This window comes from Rattus norvegicus, chromosome 6 (assembly GCF_021556685.1).
Source record: "Rattus norvegicus strain SHRSP/BbbUtx chromosome 6, alternate assembly SHRSP_T2T, whole genome shotgun sequence".
NCBI classification, from domain to species: Eukaryota; Metazoa; Chordata; class Mammalia; order Rodentia; family Muridae; genus Rattus; species Rattus norvegicus.
Window position 1 is genome coordinate 133,011,478 of NC_141539.1, and position 6,635 is coordinate 133,018,112.

The following is a 6,635-nucleotide window of genomic DNA, read 5'->3' on the forward strand; positions in this document are numbered from 1 at the left end:
GGTAGGGTGGGGGGCAGGAGGTCAGTGGCATCTACTTTTTCAATTTTTCACTCTCCATCTTTTTTGGAGGTAGGAGTGCGGGGGTTGGTTGTTTGAGACAAGGTTTCTCTATGTATGTAGCCTTGGCTGCACTGGAACTCATTCTATTAGACCAGCAGGCTGGCCTCGAACTCACAGGGATCCACCTGCCCCTTCCTCTGAGTGCTGGGGTTAAAGCTATGTGCCACCAACGGCTGGCTTTCATCATAGATGAATGGATAGATGGGTGGGTGGGTGGATGGACGGATGGACGGACGGGCAGACAGATGGACAGACAGACAGACAGGGTCTCTCATTGAACCTGGAGGTCATTGGTTCAGCTACAGTGGCTGTGAGATCCTCCTGCCTCCACCCTCCCAACTCTGAGACTGTAGATGCCGCCTCGGCGTGGGGATCTGGATTCAGGTATTCATGCTTTCGACGCAAACACTCCTGGGTAGCTCTCCAGCCTGCAGCGACTGTTCCCTTCCCATCCTAAGGAGGTTTGAACACAGCACCAAGGATCTGAATCCATTTTAAGACACAAAGACAGAAATCCGAGAGTCCCTCGGGGGTCCCTAGTCACTTAGAGGCTCACATTTCTGTCTCATTGCCTAACAAGAGAGGCCACTGTGCACAAGAAAGTCAAGAAGAACCCAATCTGACCCCATCCCGCTCCCCAAGGGGCAAGAGCTTGTCGAGGGGCAAGGTACACCAGTGGTTGACAGGGATGTTGTTAGCCTAGAATAGGAGTCCTTATAAACCCTGTTGCACAGTGCTGGCCTTTCTCCTGTCTTAGCTTTGCTTACACGACGTCCCCTCTCTGACCACCCAGGGCTGGGCCTGCCGAGTCTTCCCACCCCTGCTGATAAGGTCTCCTTCCACACCTGGGGCAGAAGGTCACAAAGAATCCAGCAGCAGTTGAAGAGGGTTAGGTCCTGGGGCTCTGCACAGGGTGAGGCCTGGGGAGGGAGAGATAAGACTGGACAATAAAAGACAGTCAGGAAAGGGGGGCCAGCAGGGAATGTGACCGTACGGTACCATCGCTTTATGAGCATAAGGGACATGCAAACAGTGAGCCACACGGCCCTTATCTCCCCCTCCTGATCTGTAAATGATCACCCAGAGCCCACCAGTGGCCTCCAGAAACGACAGCTGCGCTGGTCACACAATGGAACAGAGCCACAGGGCACTGGGACGCCTGGGTCAGAGAGGCAGGGAGCCTGGCTTTCCTGCCACGGTTAGGAGGCTACAGGGCCTGCAGCTGTTTGGTGGCAGGACCCTGGAAAGTTTCTGGGGAGCCACCTGCCCCTGAACTGGGGCCAAGAGAACCCACAGCCCACTCCCATACAGACGAGGATCCGGGAAGGTCGATTACACTGTCTTAGTCATAATTTAAAGGGTTAATTGTGGCTGGACTAGGCTCTGTGCATTAATGTGGCCTTGGCAGTACCCAAACCGGTTTGAGGTGTAAAGCAGGGGAAGATGGCTAACGGCCCATGGCGATCCTAGCAAAAACCCTGTCAGGTGAAGTTTCCCATGTCCGGGCACCACAGGAATGCCCCTACAATACCCAGTGCGGACCTATAACCCCTGACCCCTGGTGCATTCTGAAATCTACCCAACATTCTTAACAGTCAATAGCTGAGGACAAGAGGCCTTAAAGCCACCATGAGGCCCCTCTCCAGAGTCTCTCTGCAATACATGGGAATACCATAGACACGAAAAGCGGCTTCTCTCTTGTGTGCATGCGTTCCCATGTGCTTGCATGTTTGGGGGGTAGCTACACGTGAACATACATATAAAGGCAAGAGGTCTGTACCCAGCTTCCTCCTCAGTCACTCTTTGATTGGTCGAGGCTGGATGGCCAACAAACTTCCCCCTCCGTGCCCCAGGACCTGTCTCTGCCGCCCCAGGGTTGGGACTACAAACATTAAGCCACTACACCTGACTTTTAAAAGGGTCCGAAGATCCTCGGGTTGAGCCATCCCTCCAGAGCCTCTCTTGACACCCTAGGATCAACAGCCTGGGCCAGAGTAACTTGGGGCAGCTTCCATGACTGCTTCTGCCTCGTAGTCTAATCTCCCCTTGTGGTGCTGGAATCCAGGACCCAGTCAGGACTATATCGACTTAGCAGCTTGGCCTTATCTCTGAGCCACTGGCAGGTCCCTGCAGATGGGGAGTGGGGAAGAGTCTGCCGTTTCTTTTCTGCCCTCTCCTTAAGTGAGCACCAAGGTGCCAGCTAGCCATAGTCATGTACTCCTGTGACAACAGCTTCAACCAGGAGACTTCCTTCTCGTCCCCACCTTACATCCCTCTGCTGAGGGAGGGTTCACAGTTCCTACCACTTGGTATCCCTGGCCCCTAACCATAGCAACCTCCCTGGTGGCTCCTTTAAACCCACTCGGACCTCAGTAAGATGGTGCCCGAGAGAGAACGCTCATGAACTGTTGGTGGAAATAAATTAGCATAGCCATTATGAAAAACAGTAGGACAGGCCTTAAAAAAAAATAACAGAACCATTGGTCTTATGATCCAGCCCTCCGTCCATTCCTGGGTACACATCCAAAGGAAATGAAATCAACATGGGGACGGGGGGGGGGGGAAGACACCTGCATCCAAACTCACCCCAGCACTATACAGTGTCCCCAGTAGAAAAGTGACCTAGGTATCCATTGACAGATGCACGCAGAAAAAAAAATGTGGTACACATACACGGTGGAATATTATTCAGCCATAAAAAAGGAATGGAAGCCTGTCTTGCAGCTACGTGGATAGAACCAGAAGATGTGGTGCTAAGAGAAATAAGCCAGATGGAAAAATGCAGATACCGCCTGCTCTCACCTGTAAATGGAAGGGAAAATTGATCCCACAGGTGCGGAGAATGAGGTGGTGATTACCAGAGGCCAGGAGGAGCAGAGAGGAGGAAGAGGGTAGCCAGAAGGTGGACTTAGAAAGTGCAGGACTCCTCCACATCTGTGGCACAGTAGGGCCTCTGTGACTGACGATGGGTTGTTTAATTCTAACTAACTGCCTTGGGGACTTTTAAACATATCCCCCAACACAGACGTGACAGATGCCTGTGTGGCCGCTATCTGATCTTTGTATGGTGTGTGCTTGATTGCAATGCCACTCTGCCGGGCTGGAAAGTGGCCCAGGAGTTAAGAGCTTAGACTATGTCTTCAGAGGCCCTCGGTTCCCAAGACCCATATTAGACAGCTTATAACTGCCTTTTGGGCTCTGGGAACACCTACACTTCTGTGCACGCACACACACACACACAAAGAGACATGTACACAGACCCACAACTTAAAAAAAATAACTTGGGGGCTGGGGATTTAGCTCAGTGGTAGAGCGCTTACCTAGGAAGCGCAAGGCCCTGGGTTCGGTCCCCAGCTCCGAAAAAAAAAAAAAATAACTTAGGAAAAAGAGATGAGATAGCGAAGTTGCTATGCTTTTTTATTTAAATCAGTGTGTTTTTAGTTAAGTTGCTATACTCTGTGCTCATTGGGTAGCCCTGACTGCTAGAGCTCCCTCAGGGAAATGGAAAGGCTGAGACCCCATTACCCCAGCCCCAATCTCTCCACCAGCAAGGACAGGACCCATGAGTGCGTCTGCAGGAAGAGGTGTAGCCTCCCTCCAGCCTGTCCCATGACAGTTCACAGGGACAAAACTGAGTTGACCTCTCCGGCAAGACATCTCTGTGGGTTTTCAGATCCCAGGGAGGACAGAGAGAGCGAGATGCAGACAGGCAGTGATGAAGGATGTCATTGTGCATCTCTACCTGAAGCAGCTATCTGAGAGAAAGGGGGGTGGCAGGCAGGAGCCCTCTGTGCCACCCAGGATTGGCTCCTGTGGTCACAAGCATCACCATGAGAGCTCTGGAGGGTACCTGCCACTCAGGCATGTGGAGTCCATGGTGAAGCTGAGACCTAGGTAAGAGGGGGGAAAGGAGAGGTGTGACCTGTGAAGGCAGAGACAAGGCATTTGGGTTTGAGCCAGCCCAGACAGAAAGGGTCAACAAACCTACCAAAGGCCAGAAGGCTCAGGTCCAGGTGTCTAGAGCAAGGTTTGAAAATCTGAGGGAACGGGATCAATGAGTGACCTAGAAATACCACACTGACCCCCCAATCCTCACCTTCTCTGTGCCCTCTTTAGAGACACATTTGCAGCCATTGTCCTGTGCTAATTAATTAATACCCAGATCCTAGAGAAGTACAGTTATTACCAGGGCAACCAGAACAGGAACACAGCAGAGCCATTAAGGCAAAGTGAATAGGGGACCAGGCAGAGGTGCCTTGAAGTCTAAAGATGGGGTATGGGCTACTCTTTTCAACAGCCTCAATCCCCATTTAAACACTTACTGTGCGCCTACAGCGTGCACCTCAGGGCCGACCTCTGGCTTTATCCTCACCTTGAACTTACCTCTCACAGTGTAACTCTGCATTCCTCGGAATCCTGGCTTTCTCCTAAAATCCCCGGACTGAGGGCAGAGAGAATCAGCATTCAGAACAGAGTATGTGTTGAATTTTGTGTCTGGAATCTGGCTGTACTGGTGTACACCTTTAATCCCAGCCCTTGGATGTAGAAGCAGGCGATCTCTGAGTCCAGGGCTAGCCCAGTCTACAAAGAGAGTCTCAGGGCAGTCGGGGCTACACAGAGAAACCCTGCCTTGGAAAAACAAAAGCAAAACACAAAATAAAATGTGTGTCTGGCTATGTATCTCACCTACAAACTGTGGGCCCGAGTCCTCTCAGGCCCCACGGACCAAGTGTGGATTAAGAGGGAACCCCTGGAAAGCATTTCTTTAGTAATAAAGTCTTTGGAGTCTGGTTTTATAATGTGGGGGGGCTGTGATTTTTTTTTTAACGGAAGGTCAAAGCAGCATGCTAGTAAGTCTCAGTCTGTGGAAAGACAGTTGACGGGTGTTTGTTGTGGCACCACAGCGGAAGTGAAACCGAGGTGAACACCTGAAGTCTGAAATCAGCGTAAAGTCGCTACCCTTCAGACCCCACTGTGAAGTTCACGGAAACCTCCCTTCAACCCTGTGTGGGTGGAGTGCAGTCCATCGATTACATGTGAGCTCTCGCCACAAGGGGGCGCCACTTAAGCTTATAAACCCTGGTCCCGGGCTTTGGTAACAGAGTGGCGGCTGGTGATCCCTGGCACAGAGCCGTCATGCAGAGAGCTGGTGGTTGGCACAAGAGGACTGGGGTGGGCACAGAGGCCCTGAGAATGCACCTAGGTGGGCTCACCTGATCAGCTGAATGGAATGGACTAAGACAACCACTGAGTGCCTCAAGGGTTCAGGAGGCTTTTAAAGGACACAAGAAAGTCAAGGCAAGAGTGAGATCTCAGGACGGCCGCAGTGTGGCCTGCAGTGTGCCCACAGAGCAAAGCACCCCTCCCCCCCAGGAACAGAGACTGCAGAGAGGTCAGAGCCTGGGCCAGGTAACTGACCACAGGGACTTTAGCCAGTGTACAGGCTTGTAGAAGTGAGAAAACACCCCTGAGTTCAGTTCTCACCTCCTCCCACCTATGTGGCCTCTGCTTCCGGACCTGCTCTGTCCCAATTCCCCCAAACCCTGACCCTTCATGTCAGTGTCCAAAGGAGGACAGCCTTGGCCCCTGAAGCCAGATGACTGATAAGTGATTCCTTCCAGGGACTTCCTGGTGACTTTGCCGAGGGCTCCACCATGCCAGGGTTCACCCAGAGGCCACACTCTTATTCCAGGTCAAAGTGCAGGGATGTGAGCCCCTAACCAGTCCTCTGTGAAGATCCTTGCACTCCCTAGAATCCTTTCCTGCCAGATGCCAGGCTACTTGTACAGGGTTACACCGGCCCGCCTGGGTCTTCTCCTCTAAAGAAAATAGCCAAGCTGAGTATAGTGGTGAGCGCCAAATCCCAGCATTTGGGAGGCAGAGGCAGGAGGACTTCTGTGAGCCTGAGGCCAGCCTGGTCTCCAGAGGAAAAAGCTAGTGGCCATTGCCAGTCAAGGACACCTGGCCTGCCCAGCCAGTATGGCGTTGATGTCTGCCTGCCAATCTTGCAAACCTGAGGATGTTCGGTGGGTTGCCACACCCAAGCACACCACTAAGTCCTGGACACAGGGCTGAAGCCAGGACAGCTCCTGCTGACTTGATTCCAAAGTGTGGGCACGCGTCTCCAGGATAGGCTGTACTCACGTCCCAGCTGCTTGCTGCGGCTGAACACAGACGTGCGTGCACACAGCTCTGTGAGAGTGCTCGCACACCCTTTTCAAGCCTGCTGAGAGGCTAGGGAAGGTGGTCTGAAATGCTCTTGTGGGGAACGACCTGGCGCGTGATCTTCTCTGACTCCCTCTAGCCCAGACCCTGGCCAAAGGTCATTGTCATCCTTTGAAGCTCTTTCTCCTTAGCCCCAGGACCTCCTCCCTAAAATGAGGCTCTGGGTTAATGGACCACATTTCCCCAGCATCTCCCCTTCGGTCATCCTGGCTTGGTGACCAAGGAGGCGCCTTCCAGAATCAAAGTATCTGTATGTGCCCTGGGCCTGGATCTTATCTCACCTGGCTACCGACCCTAAGAGAGCAGAGCAAAACACACCTCGTGCTTCTGAGCTCCAAGTCCCCATGTGT